The sequence below is a fragment of the Bubalus bubalis genome, chromosome 15 (assembly GCF_019923935.1).
Source record: "Bubalus bubalis isolate 160015118507 breed Murrah chromosome 15, NDDB_SH_1, whole genome shotgun sequence".
Classification (NCBI taxonomy): domain Eukaryota; kingdom Metazoa; phylum Chordata; class Mammalia; order Artiodactyla; family Bovidae; genus Bubalus; species Bubalus bubalis.
Window position 1 is genome coordinate 57,876,970 of NC_059171.1, and position 22,190 is coordinate 57,899,159.

The 22,190-nt window shown below is 45.9% G+C and overlaps 1 protein-coding gene across 1 annotated transcript in view; it reads right to left on the bottom strand.

Moving 5' to 3' along the window:
• The window catches only part of FAM110B (family with sequence similarity 110 member B), a 142,237-nt gene extending 120,317 nt beyond the window's left edge, over positions 1-21,920 (bottom strand). Inside the window, exon 1 of the mRNA XM_025265378.3 lies at positions 21,640-21,920. The gene's annotated coding sequence lies outside the window, so the exon portion shown is untranslated. The remainder of the gene's footprint in view (positions 1-21,639) is intronic.
• Between the last annotated feature and the right edge of the window lie 270 nt (positions 21,921-22,190).

A 22,190-nucleotide genomic window follows, 5' to 3' on the forward strand; every position in this document is an offset into this window, starting at 1 on the left:
CTTGACCTTGGACTTCACAGTCCTCAGACCTATGATAAATAGATCTATTCTATTTCTTACTGTCTGAGGAGCCCCTCAAAGCAACCACAAAGCTATGAATGCACTTTATCTCTGAGTCTTTAACTCTTACTGTTCTCTGACCTACATTTGATTAGTCAGTTTCATAAAGGAAAAGGAGTTTATCTCAGGGCAAGTTTTAGAGAACAATGCTTCATTTTACTTTTTATTCCCTTTCAGATATCTTGTTCTGTTGGCAGGTATCAGTAACCAGCGGTGGCTCATTTGAATAGCACAGGTATCACAGATTTCAGTCTTGGGAAAAGGAAAAATTAGAAGAATGTCCCTCATACACTCAACTGGGCACCGATCATCTGCCAGTACTTTCCAGTCAATCCAGGGCCAGAGGGCAAGGGAACTCACTGATTGACTTCTCAGTTTCAGGCATTTACTTTAAGAATGCATATATATGGGTTCCCCTGGTAGCTCAGTGGTAAAGAATCCACCTGCCAATGCAGAAGATACAGGAGATGTGAGTTTGATCCCTGGGTTGAGAAGATCCCTGGAAGAAGGAAATGACAACCCACTCCAGTATTTTTGCCCAGAAAATTCAATGGACAGAAGAGCCTGGCAGGCTACAGTCCACAGGGCCACAAAAGTTGGACACGACTGAGCATACATACACACACACACACACACACTATTGATACTATGTATAAAATAGATAACTAATGAGAACCTGCTATAAGGACAGAGAACTCTACTAAATGCTCTGCTGCTGCTGCTACTGCTGCTAAGTCGCTTCAGTCGTGTCCGACTCTGTGCAACCCCATAGACGGCAGCCCACCAGGCTCCCCAGTCCCTGGGATTCTCCAGGCAAGAACACTGGAGTGGGTTGCCATTTCCTTCTCCAATGCATGAGAGTGAAAAGTGAAAGTGGAGTCGCTCAGTCGTGTCCAACTCCCAGCAACCCCATGGACTGCAGCCTACCAGGCTCCTCCATCCATGGGATTTTCCAGGCAAGAGTACTGGAGTGGGGTGCCATTGCCTTCTCCGACTAAATGCTCTATGGTGATCTAAGTAAGAAGGAAATCCAAGGAAGAGGGGATATATGTATATGCGTGGCTGAGTCACTTTGCTGTACAACAGAAACTAACACAACATTGAAAAGCAACTATACTCCAATAAAAATTAATATTAAAAAAAGGAGGAGCCTGCACTCTCCAAGAAGTGAAATAAACAAAATATTATACTTCAATCTACTATTTTATTCATGACTCCTGGAATACAAAATTTTTCAAATTACAAAATATATAAAGAAATAAGAAACTGTGATCTATAATTAAGAATGAACAGTTAAGAAAAAGAGAATCTCTACTCCATTAATGAAATGAGTAGTTGGGGACTTTAACTATAATAAATATGTTAACAAATTTATAGGAAAATAAGTATATAATGGGAGAAGAGATTGGTTATTTTAGGACAGAATAGAAACTCTAAAGTAGAACTAAATAAAAATCTAGGGCTAAAAATACAAGATTTGAAATAAATTTATTGAGTGGGTTTGCTAATTGGACACTGCAAAAGAACAGGTCAGTAACCTTACATTCTCCAAATTAAACAGAGAAAAAGAACAGGAGAAAAAGAACTAAGTATCAATGATTTGAGAATTCGTATAATTTACTGAGATAACAAGTACAGTAATTAGGGAAGAGAAAAGAGAACAATAGGATTAAAATATTTCAAGAACTATGAATAAAATGTACCAATTTGCAAAAGTCAATCCACCAACCCAAGCAGCTCAATGAATCCCAAACAGGTAAATGCCAGGAAAACTAGACCCATCTATATGATCGTCTAACTGCTAAAAATAAAATATAGAAACAACTTTTAAAAAGCAAGGAGAAAAGAAAAGACACACAGCAGAACAAAAATAGTGACACTCAACTTCTCATCAGGGCCCAGGGAAACAGAGTGGAACAGCAGGGGGCTTGCCAGCTGGTCCAATGGTTAGGCCTCCACCTTCCAATGCAAGGTTGTGGGTTTGACCCCTGGTCAGGGAAATAAGGTCCCACATGCCTCATGGCCAAAAAAAACAAAAGATAAAACATAAGCAGTATTGTAACAAATTCAATAAAGACTTCAAAAATTGTTCACATTAAAAAAAAAAATCTTTAAAAAATAAGAAATGGAATAGCATAGCTAAAGTGCTAAGAGGAAAAATAATGCTGCCAATCTAGAATCCTATATCTGGCAGAATTATCCCTCAAAAATGGAGGCAAATGAAAGAAGTTTCCAGTTAAATGAAAGCTGAACACTCTGTTCCTAGCAGACCCACACTGCACTAAATGACAGAGAAAGTCCTTCAGGTTGAAGGGAAATAGTACCAAATGGAAAAACTGAAAAATACAGGAAGGGATGAAGAGCACAGAAAAGATAAATGTGGGGATAAATGTTTTTAAAAATATCTTAAAAAAATTTTTTTTTAAGGTACAAGTGTAAGTCAGACTTTAGCTCCATTCTGAGAGATCTGAATGTCCACTTCTTACTCCACCCTGATCTCCATCAGGAAGAAAGCGCTTACACTCCCAAGTGAAGCAAAATATTATTTAAAAAGTATCTAGCTGTAAAGCAATGTATAATAATATGCATGCGTACCTGTGTGCTAAGTTGCTTCAGTCACATCTGACTCTTTGTGACCCTATGGACTGTAGCATGCCAGGTTCCTCTGTCCACAGGACTCTCCAGGCAAGAATACTGGAGTGGGTTGCCAAGCCCTCCTCCAGGGGATCTTCCCCAACCAGGGATGGAACCTGTGTCTTTGATATCTCCTGCACTGGCAGGTGGGTTCTTTACCAGTGAGCCACCTGGGAAGCCCACATAATAATATATGTAGAAGTCAAATATATAACAAGCCCACAAAGGATGGGAAGAAGGTAAAGGACTCAGTCCCTCGACCTGGTCCTGCCCACCTGGCTAGAAGTTCTGTCCAAATCTCTCCCTGACCAGCTCCCCATGGCCAGCCCATCCCTTCACCTACCAACACCCACCTTTCCCCAAGAGGAAGGAAGATCGGACAGCACCCAGGTAGGACCCTCTTCAGGAAAGCCTCCTTGGGCATGTCGCCTCTCCCTATGCCCTGCACCTGTGTGTCTGCTCATGGCATCCACATCTCCTGGGGGCCCAGAAGCTGGCACCTGGCACATCCTGGCACCAGGAGGCATCTCAGGACAAACTCCCTGGAGTTGGGCAGTGAACCAGTCTGAGACACTGAAGGATCACCCTTCTGGCGCTTCCCTGGACAGGAAGCTGACCTCTAACCAAAACAAAGAGTATCGGGAAAGGCCCCTGGGGAGGGTGAACTGAGCTCCCCCTAACCCACCAACAGCAGCATCAACCCTCCTGCCATCCACCTTGGATGCAGTTCCTCCAGGTGACTGTGGTCCTAGCAACACCTGACTGCAGCCTCTGAGACTCTTGAATTCCCAGAGAAATCCAACAGTGGGAAACCTTTATCCTTTGGGGCCACTACGTTTTGGGGTCACTGGTTATGCAACAGTAGACAAAACAGATTGCATGTCAACCCCAGTATTCTTTGTGCCCAGGACAATCATTTATCTAAAAGTATCTATTTCGTAGATAAAAAGATCATCAAAAAGGCACAGAGAATACCTGTTCTGGTTCTCTCTGGCCCCACTCACCAAAGAGAAGGCGGATAGCTCAGATTCTAAAATTGTTTAAAAGATACCCTAGTTTCTATTTTGTGAGGTATTTAGATTAAATGGGTCAACTATATAATTAAACCGTAAAAATAGAATGAATTGAATGATATAATAAGAAATAGTTCAACTTTCTATGAGTCAAATTTATTTCCAAATGGGACTTATTTTAATTATAGAATACACATTTTACTAGATGTCACTTTAAATCCTTGTAACTTGGGAAAAAAAAGTTTCAGCTCACTGAGGGCAATTTTACTTAAGGACCTGAGACTAAATTTAGAAACTACCATCAGTCTATTTATTTAAATTTAATCAATTTAATGGCATCTAACTGACTTTTGTTGAAATAAGAAAAAGTGTTCCAAGAATGTAAACTTTAGGTACTCTAAAACAGTTTTTAAAAAGAGCCAAGCTGTCTGAAAGGAGGAACAGCATTAACTCAGATAAAAAAATGAAAAGCCCCCAAATTTGGCACTTCCCAGGTGGTGCTAGTGGTAAAGAACCCCCCTGCCAATGCAGAAGACAAAAAAGATGAGGGTTTGATCCCTGGGTCATGAAGATCCCCTGGAGGAAGAAATGGCAACCCACTCTAGTATTCTTGCCTGGAGAACCCCCATGGACAGAGGAGCCTGGCAGGCTACAGTCCATGGGTTTGCAAAGAGTGGGACATGACTGACCGACTTAGCACGTAAGACAAGGAGGTTATTTCAGAAAAACGTTTTTTAAATCTAAGGCAATAAGTACATTTTCATGGCCCAGAGTCTTGATGTTAATTAACAAAGACATCTTATACTGAATACATTTTAAAATATTTTATGAACTCTGAATATGTTCAAGAACAGATTTCCATTATAATCATAAATAAAATATGAAGATCGTAGTTTTGCTTTTGAAGGCCTTAAAATGTTTACTAAATGGCACCCCCAAAAGCAAATCATAACTGAATTGATATTTTAACAATGAAAATGCATACAGACTAAAGACAAATGCAAAATGCTTAGAGAAGAACATACATGTCCACAGCTTATTAAACAGCAGTGTTACATTAAAAATTATCCACTTTGTTTCAGATTCATGGCGAGAAAGTTAGAGCCTGTGACAAAGGTCATCTCTCCCACCCCAGGGAGAGCTTTTATAACCATTTCTGTCTTCGCAGCATTTTCCCTACAAGACACCCAACCTCAACCACCAACCCTCCAGGACCCCGCAAAGTTGTGTGGTGCCTAGAGAATCTCAAATGAAGCACCTGGCAACCTTTAGATGAAATGCTTCAGGTGGTATGTATGTGTGTATCTGTGAGCATGCTCAGTCACTCAGCCACATGTAACTCTTTGCAACCCCACGGACTATGTAGTCCGCCAGGCTCCTCTGTTCATGGGACTTCCCGGCCAAGAATACTGGAGTGGGTTGCCATGCCCTCCTCCAGGGGAGCTTCCCAACCCAGGGATCAAACCCAAATCTCCAGTGTCTCTTGCATTGGCAGGCAGATTCTTTACCACTGAGTCACCTGGGAAGGCCCTCAGGTATAATATCATTTGATTTTTCAAAAATGCTACTGTTAAAGGAATTTGGAATCTACAATACACGCGTTAACTGAATCCAGAAATCGTATGTTTTCCTTTCCTATAACTGAGATGAACACTGGGAAGCCATCATTTGGCTTTGAAAACTGTACAACTGACTGACTATTAACTGAATAGACTGAGGTCTTCATTTCAATTTGCCCAAGCAGGATTTCCTATTTATATATATACTTCTACTTGTATTTTTTGTAAGTCATGGTTTTCAAAAGTTAACAGATTTTGACATTATTTAGTACACTGAACTTAATCGTGATGAAATTATATTAGCCAAAATAGAATACCCAAACCTTTGAATAGTCACTTGTGATTACCATAGGTTCTCAATTAAGAACTGCTAAGGAAACACTCAATGCAAAACAATTTAATTCACTAAAGATATCACGGTAGTATTAAAAATTTTTTCAATGATATTTGTTTACTCACAAAAGAAAAAAAGAGGACCTTGCCCAGATCAGTGGTTCAATAACAGCAGGGACTGTGTTAAAAATGCAAATTCTCAGGGACTTCCCTGGTGGTCCAGTGGCTAAGACTCCATGTTCCCAATGCAGAGGGCCTGGGTTCAATCCCCAGTCAGGGCCCTAGATCCCACATGTTGCAACTAAGACCCTGTGCAGACAAAATAAATAAAAATTAACAGTTTTTTTTTTTTTTAAATGCAAATTCTCAGGCCTTCCAAAACTCAGTGAATCAGAAACTCTGGGAAGAGACCAGCAACTATTTAACTCTTCAGGCGACTGATGAGCTAGAGTCTGAGAATCATGGCCCAGACACAGGGCTCGTAAAGCCACCTCTGCATCACTGTCACCCCGGAGACCACCTGGGCAGCCCCCCACCCAGTTTCCACTCGGATGCTCCAGAATCCCAGGTGTGTAATGGGTTCCACAGTGTGGACCACTGGAGCAGGTGACCCGAAGGGCCTTTCGAGGAAGAACTGTGACACCAAGTTCACCCTGAAATCTCCCATCCTGCTTGACTCTCTGCCAAGCCAGACAGAAGACAAAAGTGTCGCCCTGCAGACAGGAGGCCAGGATCTCAATTCACAGATACTCCCGTCCCCAAGAGACACAGGGCCTGGCCTCCTTTCCAGCCAGTAACAAACGCCCCAGGATCGAAGGCCGGCCACTTCGCTCCACTCCTTCTCCATTCACAGGCATTTATCAGTTTATTTTGGTGTCAAAGAGAGGTATGACCTTGTTTTCCAACAACGATGCGCTGCTGAGACAGGGCCCTGAATAGATTCTGTTAAATCTACCGTGGAGCTGGAGCTGACTCTGAGCTTCTGAGCAGGAGGCAACGGACCCAAGATGAGAAGTAAAAAAAAAAGAAAAGAAAAGATAGAACTGGAAATGGCAACCACAAAGGCAGGTTATGGGTGAGGTGGACACAAATCAGGGTTGGAACACTCTGGGCTCAGCGTGGGGGACAGAGCACTGAGTGTCCACAACCCCTTCTGGACCTCTGCTTGCCTGACCCACCAACAGCCCCTCGAGGCTTGGGGGGGCAAGGGGGCAGAGGGACACCCCAGAGGGATACCCCAGGACATCTTGGGAGAAGCCACGGGCAGAGATCTCCAGCTGGGAAGACAAGGATGGGGAGGCTGACTCCATCCTGCCAGCCCGGGTTGTGTGGGAGTGGTGAATAGCATGACCCCAGGAAAGGGGAGGCCAGGCCAGGAGGGCAGTGGGGGCGTCTCTGACTGCTCAGAGTTGAAGCAGCCACCCTGGCTCCCTGAGTACAGGCACCAGACCAGCTCTTCCCCTTGCCAGCACCTCAAAGAGGCCATCTCAGCTCCTGACAACCATGTTACATGGGACCATAGTAACACCACCCTGCAGGCTGTTCTGAGAAAGAAATGGTAACCCCAGGGGACCCTGAGCAGCTCTCCACAGGCACAGGAGCCCAGAGGCCTGCCTGCTGGGTACTGCGACCACCCAAATATGCCCAGAGAGCACCTTGTTCATGGCCCAGAAATCTAATCAAACCCCTCTTTGAGATATTCTACCCAAGAGATAACTAAATTGTAAAAATCGGCCTCATCCCCCTTTACATAGGACTCAACAAGTCTTGTAATTTTGAACAGAAAAAAACGTAACCTCTAATTTTTTTTCTCATCTACAAAAAAATACATAAATAAACGGAAAGCTGCTCATCGCTGATCTAAATATTTAATATGAAAGCTTTGATAAGGTCAAATATAAAACTCCTAGCTTCCCAAGGTAAAGAGTTCAAAAAACCAACATCTAAACCAAACATTAAGAAAGCCTCTAGTTTTACTTTAAATTGGCCTTCTTTCCCCAAAAGATGTGAGATACCTTTAAGAAAAAAGAAAATAAAATCAGAGACAAACAGAAAATTAAAAACTTCAGGACTTAGAGAAAATTAAAGCATAGAAACAGGGCAAAATATAGAAGAAACCAGACATAAATTTCTTCTAAGTTGCTATAGTTGAGCTTCATTTCTGCCTAAAGTTTATTGATTGTCATCAAATTATTTGTCTTTTGTGTTTTTGACAAATCTGTAAGCATGTCAAGTGTTGAGCACAGAGGGTAATAACGCAGGACATACTGACTACACCTCCACCAAAATACAGGCAGCGATGTCATATGGCTGCTTCTGGAATATCCTGCAACCCAGCTGAAGAGCAGGACAGACAGGGGGATTGCTGCCTCAGGAAAGTGATCCAAGCAGAGTCTAAGATAACTCCACGCCACCTGAATGCGGCCTGCGCCCGCTTCCCACACACATGGAATATCAAAGGTGAGGGAAGCAGGGCCATGGATAGGCTGCATCAACCCTGAAAAGAATTTCCCACAAGCCTCTTAGATTGCTAAGAGCTCAGAAGATCCATGCACGTGTGCATACTCAGTCACTCAGTCGTGTCAGACTCTTTGAGACCCCATGGACTGTAGCCCACCAGGCTCCTCAGTCCATGGGATTCTCCAGGCAAGAATCCTGGAGCAGGTTGCCATTTCTTACTCCAAGGGACTTTTCTGACCCAGAGATCGAATCGGTCTCTTATGTATCCAGGCATTGGCAGGTGGGTTCTTTACCAGAGCCACCTGGGAAGGCCCAGAAGGTCCATAATTTTCAACCGAAGTTCAAAAAGCCTGACCAGATGCAGAATCATCCACTTCTATATGGATGCAGCCAAATAGGGACCCAGTGGGCAAAGCCAGAATGATCTTTCAAAAACAGTAGCTTGAAGGTCACTCTAGAGGTCAGGGAGAATGTATCATTAGTCCTCACGCCCAGCACCCAGTCAGCATGGTGCCTGAGCAAACACACCCTCAAGACATGTGATGGATGAATGAACTGCCAACCACGGCTGGCGTGGGTAACCTTTTCCAGACTACCCAAACCTGACTGAACTCGACCTCTTAACAAATGACTCTCATTTATGAAACAAGCACTATGGGAAGCCTGAGAGCATCTCCCAGCCTGTTCTCAACACAACCATCAACACAAGTTATTCTGGGAGCTGAGTTCAACCAGCCACAGAGGCAGCCACACCATTAAAACAACTTCATGCTCCCTAAATTGTCCTCAAGCTTATCAGAGGAGAACTTGTCTGATCCTCTAGCCTCGTAACCTTACAAAAAGCAAATGAGGTTCACTTGGCACGATCTGTTCTTAGCAAAACTATCTTGCCTTTAGTTCTCACTACTTCCTTTCCTACGAGTGCCCAGCCATCTGCTCCACACTATGCTGTAGAATGCTGCCAAGGATGTGAAGGAAAAGCCATGAATCGTAGAGTCTAGAACAGCATCCTCCCAGGAAAATGCAATGCAAGTCACAAACGCTAACCGTGTACATCCTTTTAAATTTTCTTGTGGGTAACATGCTAAGTTGTTTCAGTCATATCTGACTCTGTGACCCTATGGACTATAGCTCTCCAGGCTCCTCTGTCCATGGGATTGGGAAGAATACTGGAGTGGGTTCCCATTAGCAAAAATTAAAAAAAAAAAAAAAAAGGTGAAATCATTTTGATAATCTATTTTACTTATAAAATTGATAATATATTTTAATAATACTATATTAGCAATCCAAAACAGGTGAAATTATTTTGACAATATATTTTATTTATAAGCTTGATAATATATTTTAACAATAATATATTATCTGTCCAAAATAGTATCACGTAAACATGTAATATAAAAATTATTCATGAACTATTTTACATGTTTTTTCCAAACAAATCTTCAAAAGGTGATATTTTGTGCTTGGAGGATATCACGATTGAGGCCAGCCACCAAGCCAGTACCCAGAAGTCATGTGCGACCAGCGGTCAGCACACTGGACAGTGCAGGGCTAGAATCTCGGCATTTTCTGAAGAATCAGGGCATTTAATTCTGGCATCTCTTGTCTTCTCCATAATCTCTCAGGATATTGTCAATAGTGGTGTCTTCATCCTATCTTCAAATTTCCCCTGCACCCGAGAGGCCCTTGGCCTTGATCTTGAGATGCAAACCACCCTCAGGGCAGCTGTGAGATACAATTCCTGTCCCTCCATTGAATCCTACAGTAGCGATAAGGCAGAGACATACTTTTACGCCTTTACATTCAAGTTACTTGGGCTTCCAATGTAGCTCAGCAGTGAAGAACCTGCCTGCCAAGGCAGGAGACCCAAGAGATTTGGGTTTGGTTCCTGGGTTGGGAAGATACCCTGGAGAAGGAAATGGCAACCCACTCCAGTATTTTTGCCAGGAAATCCCATGGACAGAGGAGCCTGGCGGGCTGCAGTCCATAGAGTGGCAGAGTCAGACACGACTGAGTGCGCATGCGTGCATTCAAGTTACTTGAACATCACAAAAGGTGTGATTGTTTATTCTGTTCTTTTTATTTAGACCACATGAGGTCAAGGAAAATAACTAAAGATGAGACATAACACAGCCTTTTAGGATGATCAGGAGGGCATAAAGTAGAGAGAGGAAGCAGCAGATACAGTGCCAGGCAAAGCCCAGGGAAGTGGCTGCAGAGGCCCCAGGGCCAAGGCAGGGCAGCCCTGGATGGTGGGTTAACAAGACTTTGTCCTAGGCACTTGAGTGGGGCCTAGGGTGGCCAGGCAATGTGACAAGCCGGTGACACAGCTGATTCAGAGGGAGCACAGTGGAGGCAGGAAAGGGAAGACGGTGGAGGTGGGGCTATCAGCCAGAGAGGAAAAGAGGACCAAGGTCTAAGCTGTGGGGGAAGGCACACCAGGAGCAGGGGAGATTATCTCAGAGTCAGATGGAGGGGGAAACCCAGAGAGGATATCAGAGGGGACTAGGGTCTTCACTGCAGGATCAGGGTGATGGTGAGCTCCAAGCATCAGCTGGCAGGAACATGGGCTGAAGAATACTGGCCAGACTTCTGCCCTCAGTCCGGAGGCCTCTCCCGCTCAGCTGAGGCGGGGACTCCGGCTCAGATGCAGTGGGGGGCAGGAGATGGAGGGGAGAAGTCACCCCTTCCCAAAGGCGAGCTTTTCGTGGCTCTCACACAGTCGCTTCATTAGATCACAAAGCATTAAACATCTATGAGCACAGACAAAAGCTGTCTTGCTTACTACAAGGCTTGCTATTTTAGGTTTGAGGAATTTACCCTCTTAACAGTAGAGGGAAGTTTCTTAAGGGAGTTTTGCTACTTTTCAAAATGCAAGAAAAAAACAGCTTTTGATACAACATTCCCTCGGTATTACTTTTTGTTCAAAGAGGGGATGGAGGGGTCAAAAAGTAACTGTGAAAAGAAAAAGGGACAAAGCCTTACTTTTTTCTCTTGTAAAGACGAATCTGTGCTTTGTGGATGCTGCATCCCCCATGCCAAGTGAGCAACACTGTGATGCATGTGATCCCAGTCACATGGACACTTTCTACGAGGACAACAGGGCATTTCAGATGATGGACATGGCTGGAAGAGGTCACGTCAGTTCTCCCACGATGGGCAGGAACTTGGAGGCAGAACTAGGGAAAGGAAGTTCTAAGAGACGGCTGAGATGAAGATGAAGCTCTACAGGAGGTGGCCCAGAGGCTCAGAGCCACTAGAGCTCCAAGAAGACAGGTGAAATCCACCCCACCAGGGAGCATTCATGGTCCCTGGGAAATAGCAGGTACTCAAGCATACATGAGTATGGGTGCCACACCACTGGATTCCAAGGGCTACAAAGAAATGGAAGTGGTGTCAGTCACTATTGACACCGCTAGTTACCACATCAGTCGCATCTGACTCTTGGTAACCCCATGAACTGTCGCCAGCCAGGCTCCTCTGTCCATGGGATTTTCCAGGCAAGAATACACCCAAGCCAGGTGATTCTTGGAGCTCACCATCACCCTGATCCTGCAGTGACGACCCCAGCCCCCTTTGACATCCTCTCTGGGTTTCCCCCTCCATCTGATTCTGAAATATCTCCCCTGCTCCTGGTGTGCCTTCTGCCACAGCTCAGGTCTTAGTCCGCTCTTCCTTTCCAGCTGATATCCCTGCCTGGGCCTTCTTCCCTTTCCTGCCTCCACTACACTTCCTTCTCCAGTGGATGCCAGGTCTTCCCGACCCTGGGATCGAACACACATCTCTTGTGTCTCCTGCATTGGTGGGTGGGTTTGTTACCCCAGCACCACCTGGTAGGCAGTTACTGTATCAGTTAGCCAAAATCTGAGCACTGGTTTTGGAAAACAGCTCAGTAAGGCCTGGCATCCAGGTCCTAATGGTGGAACGTGGAAGGAGAAAAGATTTTAGCTCTATTTACCTTTGGCCTCAGCCAGTCTCATCTAAGGGGATTAGGATTCTAGGCAAAACTCTTTTCTGGAGTTTAATAAAGACCCTAAAGTCAACCTACTGGAATCTGCTAAGGCTGCACCACCTGATTCCAAGGGCTACCCACCACAGTCAAGGTTCCCAGGCTTGGTACCAAAGTGCTGCCTGTGGTCATTTCTAGTCTCAAACCAACTCATGATCCAGACAGGAGCAGATAAGGAACCTCAGGAAAGCCCAGACCATTCTAAATGAGTCAATCTAAATGTGAGCTCTGGGAGAAATGAGTACGTTTTGGTTATATGCGACTGATCAGTTGTTGCCCTCCCCAATGTAGGTGGCCTCGTCTCATTGGTGGAGGACCTGAATCCCACAAGGCGGGTGAGGGGATGAGATCTCTCTGTACCTGGCTGAGCTGAGACCCAGTCTCCCCCACCCTCCCACGGGGGCTGACCCCTTGTCTCTGCTGCGGTTCCTGCTGCAAACAAAACATTCTAAAACTTCTCAGCCTGCAAAACCACAAGAGCCAATTTATTACAATAAACTTCGTTGAGATCAAGATTGAGATCCTATTGGTTCTGCTTCTGTGGAGAACCCAGACCAATATAAGGTATACGTGAATAGTCAGTACTATCTGGTAAAATGAAAAATCCAAAGTAATATGAAGGTCCTTAAGACCTAATGTACAGCACAGGGAACTCCACTCAATGTCATGTGGCAACCTTGATGGGAGGGGAGTTTGTGGGAGAATGGGGACATGTAAACGTATGGCTGAGTCCCTTTGCTGTTCACCTGAAAGCATTACAACATTATTTGTTAATCGGCTATATTCCAGTGCAAAATAAACAGTTAAAAAAAATTAAATACAGATTCTATTCCTGATTGGGGAAGATCTCACATCTGCAGAGCACTTAAGACTGTGAGCCACAACAAGAAAAAAAAAAAAAAAACCAGAAAGGTAAATTTCAGTGATAAATATAAAAGTTTGGGGGCAGGAGAGTTGTTCATCTAATTGAGAGCACCCCTTTCTCCTGTCCTCAGGTATAAGATATTGTTCCATTTTAAGCCACTGAGGAATAAGGGCTTTATATTTTAAATTGCAAGCAAAAGACGCTCTTTTTCTCATCTAAATAAATACATAAATAAAATGAAGATCCTTAAGCATTCCTGAGACAAAATGTATAAGAACATGTGATAACGTCTTGGTTTGCTTAATTAAAAGGCCTTAGGGTGTGGTCTCTTGATCATGAACTCAACTCACTTCAACACCTTTTGGAAAAGAGCCAGAGAAACTACAGAGCTTTTCAAAAGCTGAATGCTTCGCGCTGAGATTCTACTGGAAAAGGCACACGGAAATAGCAATGGAGGATTAACAACCGAAGAGGTTCGGATGTGTGTCTGTGGATTCTGAAAGGAAAAATTCCTGTGGGAGAAATCCAATAAGCACACCTGACCAGGTGAGCTGGAACCCTTCATGCTGCAGTGAGGGCAGGGCAGCTCCTACCTGGGGAAACGTGGCCGCTGCAAAGCTCACGCTGAGCACAGGGGTTACAGCTGGAGAAATGTAACCCTACTCAGACTACCTGCCATGCATAGGACTCTGGGGGCTTCCCAGGTGGCCCAGTGGTAAAGAATCTGTCTGCCAATGCAGGAGACACAGGAGAAACGGGTTCGAGCCCTGGGTCAGGAAGATCCCCTGGAGGAGGAAATGGCAACCCACTCCAGTAGTCTTGATTGGGAAATCCCTGCAACAGAGGAGCCTGGTGGGCTACAGTCCATGGGGTCACAAAGAGTCAGACATGACTGAGCACGCACACACCCACGCATGGGACTCCCATCACCTGTATGGAAAATTCACTTAAAACCAAATTCCAAGGACTTCCCTGACAGTCCAGGGATAAGAATCTGCCTTGCAAGGCAAGGGATACCAGTTTGATCCCTAGCCTGGGAAGGTTCCACATGCCGTGAGCAGCAAAGCCCGTGTGCCACAACTACTGAGCCTGTGCTCTAGAGCCCAAGAACTGCAGCTGCTGAGCCTGCTACTATTGCAGGCTCTAGGCTCTGCAACGAGAGAAACCACCACAGTGAGCAGTCTGCACACCACAACCAGAGAGAGCACCGGCACAGCGCAGACCCTAGGCTCTGCAGCGAGAGAAGCCACCACAGTGAGCAGTCTGCACACTGCAACCAGAGAGAGCACCCGCACAGCAACGAAGACCCACCACAGCCAAAAAAAAAAAAAAGAATTCCAAACAACGCAGGTAGACTGCACATATCCTCCAGCATGACCTAACAGAATATTTCAACTTCCCACAAAAGATAGATTTTATACGACTCTGTAATACTCTCCCCTACAAAAGTTGTAAATATAAATTCACTAACAAGGATTAGAAAAATAATCTCTGTTAAATTACAGAACTAAGTTATGAGACAGCCAGTCTATCCCCTGAAAGATGGTGGCCACTTTGACCAAAAACTGTAAGAAGGCTGGTTAGACATCGAGTCTTATTGTAGATTAAAACAAAGCCTACAGGAGCTGGGAAGAGCACCCAGGACTAGCTGAATTCCAGACCACCACAATGATTTCTCTTCTTCCTTCAAGGTCACTGAACAAGAACAAAACTCACCGGGAAGAAAAAACGTCTGATTCTTAAAATCACAACGTTCCAGTCAGTGATCATTTGAGTGAGCACTGGCCAGGGATAGACTAAAAGGATTTTAAAAATCCCCAACTCATAGTCAAGTGTACAGAGAACCTCCCAACTCACCTTGTTCTAACTATGTAGTCAAAACCGAAGCTCTGTCAGGGGTCACTGGTATTTCCCAACACCACTGAGTTTCCAGTTTCCAACTGTCCATTTCTGATGGAAATGGTGGCCCCCTGAGAGCCAGGGATTGAAAGATGATTAATAGTTTTCAAGTGGGTGAGTAAACAGGCTCACCCATCTAGGATGGTTGGAGGGTTTGCACGAGAATTTGAAAATATCCTTGCATTTTATGTGCTAAACTTCACCCAAAGACTACAGTCAACAAGCAAGCACTGGGAAAGATGAAAGCCTAGAGAAGGAAATAACAAATATTCTTATTTCCAAAATGATTTCCTTTTCAAAAAAATACAAAAACATAGCATCAAAATCAGTGAAGCAACAAAAGCCATTATAATGGATACAGCATCACCAGTAACAAAATATGACTTAGAAATGGGAGGAATAACCCATGATCCAGAAGGCTGACTGGGCAGGTTCACCAGGCTGCCAGCTCCACCCTGATTCCAATGCCAGCTTCCCAGGGGGCAGAGCAGTGTGACATGTGACAGCCCAGTCCCTTGTATAGCAGGCACACTTCCCCACCACATTTCCTGGTGTGCTTTATAGAAGGAGAAGGGTGCCTATAAGCTGGTATATCAGGTATTAAGTAATCAGCCTCTGGTGACATTTGCTGGAAGATGAAGCAGGTGACACCCTCTGAAATGCAAAACCACAAGCAGTCCCACAGTCCCAAGAAACCCGTATTTCCAGATAGAAATTTTCCCTCTTCCCCAACTTCCATCCCCAAAGTCCTCTCTGAAGGCTGGCTTGGAGCCTGCTCGCTGGATCCCAGAATTCTACCGCTGGTCTGGAAGGCCCATCATTGCAGCCAAAAAAACAGTCAGAGAAGAGCCCTGCTCTCCTTTGGGTCCCATGGGAAGGACCCGTTGTCAGCCCTGTCACCTGCACAGCCAGTAGGTAAATAAGCCACGTCCCAGGCCCTGTGGACACAGCAGTCCTTGCAACAGTGACCTGCTCAACCTGGAGAAACACACTTATAATAACAACAACAACACATACACAACTTCCCTTAGGAATGAGGTGAAGAAAATAGCACGAGACTGGGGGCCAGAGAGTGGCTGGAGGAGGGACCTTAGCTTCAGCATCGGAGTGAGTCTCTCAAAAAGAGACTCTCACGCTGTGACTTGTGTAATGAGAACACTCAAGACGGATGCAGGGACAGATGACATTCAAGAGGTAGTAACCCCCGACACCAACCAAGCTCCATGGAGAGCTGGCTACTCTGCTAGCACCATCCTCCTTAAACCCCACAATGATCCCCTGAAGTGGGTCCCACAGTTTCTCATCTGATAGATCAGGAAACTGAGGTTCCCGAAGCCTGAGGACCCTGCTCAGCCCATAGAGCCAATCTTTAAAGCCACACCGGGTCCATGAGCAAGGCGCCCTCTCCCAGCCTCTCAGGGACCCACTTACTGGTTTGCAGGCTCACAGTTATTTGGCCTGGTTATCCAAGCCCTCGCCCCGCCCTGCTCCCAGTGACAGAGAGAAACAAAGCTCGGAGCTCCCAGGGGATGTGCCGCCCACTCTGAATGAGCACACAGAGTCTGTCTGTCCCCTTGAGCCTGGCAGATCCAGATTGTCCCAGTTCCCTTGATTCTCTGACATCCACAGTCTGCAGTCCACCTGCAGGAACATTATCTGCAAATGCCTTCTCACGCGGTTGTGAAGCAGCAGAAAGTCACTTACAAGGGATGCAGTTTTCTACACTAGCTTCCAATCCAGAGGTAGGAGATCCCTCTACACAGCCCCTCCCCCCAGATCCTTCCAAATAACAGAATTCAACTCATATTATGCAGGCGCAAATAAAACTGAAATACAAACCAGCAGGCCCTCTCAGCCTGGTCTCCAGAAAAGACCAGATCTCACCAAATCTAAGGCAACTCTATTTTCCAGTGTTGACATCTGAAATGAGGATCCACGTCACAGCGGGTCCTTACAGGCAGAGCTTAATGGGAAGTTTGCTTTCTTTCTCAATGGTGTACACAGCAATGACGCATCTTAAGAGCAATATTGTTTCAAAGTGTTAACCGTTCAGTCCTGTCCAACTGGTTGAGACCTGGTAGACTGTAGCCCACCAGGCTCCTCTGTCTGTGGGATTCTCCAGGCAAGAATACTGGAGTGGATAGCCATTCCCTTCTCCAGAGGATCTTCCCAACCCAGGAATCGAACCCTGGTCTCCCATGCTGCAGGCAGATTACCATCTGAGCCACCAGGGAACAGAGTGTCAGGTGAGCAGAAATTCAACATATCTCCTCTGCTTTCCTTGCAGTCCAGGGTAGTGGTCACCATGAGGTGGGCACACTGAGCTGCCAACCTGAGAATGACAGCGAGTCTCACCCTCCAGCAGGACCCACTGCATACAGAATAAACAGAAACTCCCCCCTCCCTCACCCTGGGTCCTCAAGGAAGGCCCTGCTCGGCTCCTCTGCTACTGTCCCCTGTTCCTCACAAAGGTCACAGGGCCTTTGCACAGGCTGTTTGTCTTCTTGACCCAGAGACCTTCCAGAGGTTGCTTCGTTTTCTCACATAATGTCTCCACTCAATCAGCTTCCATGAGGTCCTCAGATAAGAATGCCACCCTCAGTCTTGACTGCAATTATTACTGCTTCAAATTAGCTTTTCAGTTACTTGTTTACTTCATCTATTTTGTCCCACTTTACACCTGAATCCCTCAATGAGGCAGGGACCTTGTCTTTCCTAGGCACTACTTATCTCCGGGACCTGCCACACAAAGAACCCTCTATAAATATCTGTTTAATACAGCAATCATAATAGAAGAAATTACCAAACTACATTATTTCACATAATTACTTTATTTTCATTACCTTCCAGTCAATGGGACAAAAAAAATGCTGCCAAGAAGAGCTATTTTGAAAGATATCAGTGATTCTTCCTGAAAAAGACAAAAAAGATGAAAGTAACTTCTAACAGGGCCCTGAGGGGGGAAAATGCTTTGCATTACAACCTAACTACTCCAAAATTTCCCATATGCTTCCGAACTGTAATTTTAAAAGCTTTACCTGGAAATGGACAATTTCAAAACCCACTGATCTTGCTCTGATATATAAAACACAGCACAGAATTCTTATAATTTTTCTAGAAATCTGTTTGCCAAATGACGTATTGTTTCCTTGGGCTGAGTTTTCACCTTTGAACTTCTCCCTAAAGTGTTTATAATGTTCAAATTCCATCTTTAGTGCCAGTTCCACTTTAGAATTGTTTAATCATACTGGAAAAAGGAAGCAATTTGCTTCACCTACTAATGTTTCCTTAAAAAAGAAAATTAAAAACAAGTCTCATGTCTTTAAATGCTGTGTTCTTATGTGATTATCCTAAGGGACTCAAACTGCAAAAAGTTAAAAATGTGGAAATCACTCCCAGGCCCTTCTCACAAGCAGGAGGGAATCAAACATGTCAGAATAGGAGAGAAGATGTATGATTTAACTTCAAGAATTTTGTATCACATAAAGACAGTCCAGAAACAAACCTGGGTTTAAAAACAACGAAAGTATATTCTGCAATACATTTCCTTGCTGGTATCTAATGACTTGAACTAATTGTTTGGACCATGACATCTATGAACAACAAAACGCTAAATTTCCTTACTACTGTTCACCAAAATCTTCCATACAAATCACTCCATAACTTATCCCAATAAAATTTAGAATCAATACTACATTTATGTGTACGCATGCGTGCGCAGTTGTCTCTGACTCTTTCAGACCTCATGGACTGTAGCCCGCCAGGCTCTTCTGTCCATGAGATTTCCCAGGCAAGAATACTGAAGTGGGTTGCCACTGCCTTCTCCAGGTGATCTTCCCGACCCAGGGATTGAACCTACTTGCATTGGCAGGTGGATTCTTTACCACTGAGCCACCAGGACACAGGCACACCTGGGTTAAAACTGCAGCTTTGCTTTTCCGGAGCTCCATGACTCAGCCAGGTCACTTAGCCTCACCTGAAGCAAGGAGAGAACAGCAAGGACCCTATGCTGCGGGAGTTTAGAGGATGCAGCGTCATTTGCCTAGAACTCAGCCAGTCCCCACGCTGGCCAGAGAGATAATCCTCATTATAATCCAGAACCCCCTTGTTCCTGCGCTACCTCCTCTGCTCGGTGCTGTACTAAGTGGAGTGAATATATTTTTCGTGGATGAGTCATGCCTTTGCAGAGCTCCAGAGGCTTCAGCCTGAATTTCAATTCTTGCAGCATTGTATGGAGTGGCAGAATGACAGTAAAAACCAGAATACACGAGAATTCACTCTAGTAAGTGGCTGTCTTAAAGTCAAGAAGTGAGTAGGTTTCTTATTTGTTTTTCTCTCCTAGGAGTTGAGTGTTGAGGAGAAAAAGAAAAAAGCCCAGGTTTGCTGAGAGATCCTCTAGGCTCAGAATGATCAATCTTCCTCTGTTAGGGGAAAAGAAGAGTCCAGGGTACAGTCAACTAAATCAAATTTTGGCCGACAATGTTTGTCTTAACACCTGGAATACCTGGAATTATTCTTAACACCTGGAATTTTTCAGAGAGAAAAATTTGGCCAATAGTCATAAAAAGCTGAAAATGCAAAGACCAAACTTTTCTTAAAAGTCTATTCCTAAGAAGATTGTTAGAAGGTATCAGTGCAGAAAGAGTGTATTTTGGGGAGAGGACGAGAAACAAAACTGAGAAAGGAATCCCTCCTCCAACTTTATTGGATCCCACACGTCAGTCCACCAGCGCCAGTCACAGCACCATCTACTGCCACATGGTCCCCACAGCAGCCCAGCTCTGCAGGCCCCACGAGTTAACATTGAGCTTGGCTTAGCTAAGAAAACTGTTTAGGAATAAAAAAGATGTCACTTCAAAGTTAAAAGTGGTGAGTAGGGGGGAAACCCCAAAATGAGGGTTAACTCCTAACAATCTTTTCAAATATCTAGGTAACAGACACCATCCTTCTGTTACGAACACATGATCATTAAGCCACTTTGATTTTTCTTTGCTAGTTACACTAGCAGATTTTACTCTGCAGATTTTAAAACACAGATAAGAATTATGTGTTCTGGCTGATGTAGATATAAAGGGTACATGTATTTATCTTTTATTACCTTTTGACACAGTGCGAACCACCTAACTGCTGTGGTAGCAGCCACAAGGAATTGAAAGTATGATTCTAAACCTACAGAACAAGGGGGTTCAGGATGGGGCTCAGAGCCCAGGTTTCTCCTAATGTCTAGGCTTCTCCCTAGACAAGGAGGCCCTTAAGGATAATGAGGTCTCGTGAAGTGTGCCTGCATATAAGCATGTGCAGAACTGTGTTCTCATTCTGAGATCTGCTATATCTCATGTATAAGAACACATACAACAGCCTGTCTGTCATAAGCAAAACAACAACCCAACCTCAATCCTGATCTAAAACTAAACCGCAGACATAAAACAGACCATAAATTAAAAGATCGGGAATTAAAACAAAACAACCATTTTCCATAGAGAAAAAAACATATGGACTGATAATAAAAATTATAAATAAAACCAGCTGACACTTCCCTAGCACCACGTCCCGGAGGGCACAATGCTAAGCTCTTTACAGATTATCAGGTTGTCAAAATACCATCTATAGTAATGGCACAGATTAAATACCATAGGGTGAGTCGATGGAGTGTTAACTCAAGGAAGAAGGCTGGCTTACCATAAAACCCTTATGTCAGAATAACTGTACTTAAGAAATAGCTCATTGGAATGACTAGGAGTGGTGATGTCGCAAAATAAGTACAAGTTAATTCGGGTATTTTCCATGGAACGACTCTAAGTGTAAATTGGAAGGAAAAGGCTAAATAAATAACTTGAACTCCAACAGGGGAAATGAAGAAAATGGAAGTCGTTTACAGTCATTTACTATTTATACTGCAAAATATGCTTACTCTACTATCCGCCTCCTCAAAATCAGACCAGCGCGCAGCCCTGACCATACCAGCCACGCAGTGTTCTTACATTTGTGTGCCAGGCTGTGTACAGGACGTGGCCGGCAGGAAAAACACAAAGTTAGCTCCTATCTCGGGCGGGAAAGAAAGCCTGCTTACTTTTTGCGGCTCAATAAAGCTGAACACCAACTCTTAAGGGTTAAAAAACCGGGCATCAGGTGCTCGCTTTCCGCTCTGCGGAGGGATTTGAGCTCACGGCGAAGTTCCCTCGCTTCCCTCCCCGGCCTGCACCCCGCAGAAGAGCTGTCACCGCCCGGGTCCCCACCACCAGCAGCAGAGCCCCTAGGCAGCGCGCTCGGCAGCCGGGCTCCCAGCTCCGCGGGGTGATGGGGCGCCAGCGCGCCAGGGGTCACTTAATTCCATTTCAGATCTGAACGCTTTCAAAGAAAGTCCAGACAATTGAGACCACGAATGGGGCCCGAGGGGGTCCCCCAAAACAAACTTTCGGGGCCTCGGAAGCTGCATATCTTGCAGGAATTCCCAGCCCACGAGGAAAAGAGACCGATACTCGCAAAGTACTCAGGACCAGAGATGAGAGGCCGCGCGAGGGGGCCCTGGCCGAGGGGGTCCCGGGAGGAGCGCCTACCCGCGCGCCCAGCTCGCCGGCCCCCGCTCCGGCCTCCCGCCAACCCCCGGCGCGCGGCGAGCTCGCGGCCCGGAACGCCGGCCGGGGTCGGTCCGGGCCACGCGGCCCGCGCGCCCCGTTGAACCGAGACCCAGGCTTGGCGGGAGCTGCAGGGGCGGACCCGGCTGCTCCGCGGCCGCGCGCAGCTTCGGCGTTGTGCGCGATCGGGGCGCGGCGCTGACCCCCAACTCGGCCCCCGGCCCAGCCTTACCTCGGCCGCGCTCCCCTGTGCGGCTCGAGCCGGGCACCGGGCTCCGGGGACGGCGGGGAGAAGGAGTCGAGGCCCGCGAGGGACGGGGGCCGGGCCACCGGAGGGCAGAGCGAGGGACTGGGAAGGCCACGGGGTCCGGGGCGCGAGGCGTTGGGGAGCCGAGCTGGCGGCGGCCGCGGCGGCTCGGTCTGAGCCGAGTGGGAGGGCTCCGGCTGCCAGCGCCAGGGAGCGAGGGAGGGAACTTGGAGCGAGTTGCCGCGGCCGGGAGCGCGTGTCCCAGCCGGTGTGCACGCCCCCGAGCGCCCCGCCCCCGGCCCCACCCCTCCCGCAACCCCCCCTTCTAGTACCTCCCCCAGATCATCCCCACCCCTCACTCCGATCGCAGCTCTCCCCCCCAAGCTCCGCCTCCAAAGCGCTCCTGCATTGGCCCCCCACTCCCTCCGGGTTGGAGAAGCGCTGGATCTTAACTGCCAGGAAACCCCAAACCTGGAGCCTGTTCTGTGAGTGTGAGAACTCGCCAGTCCACCTACCTAGATGTTGGTGCCTGACAA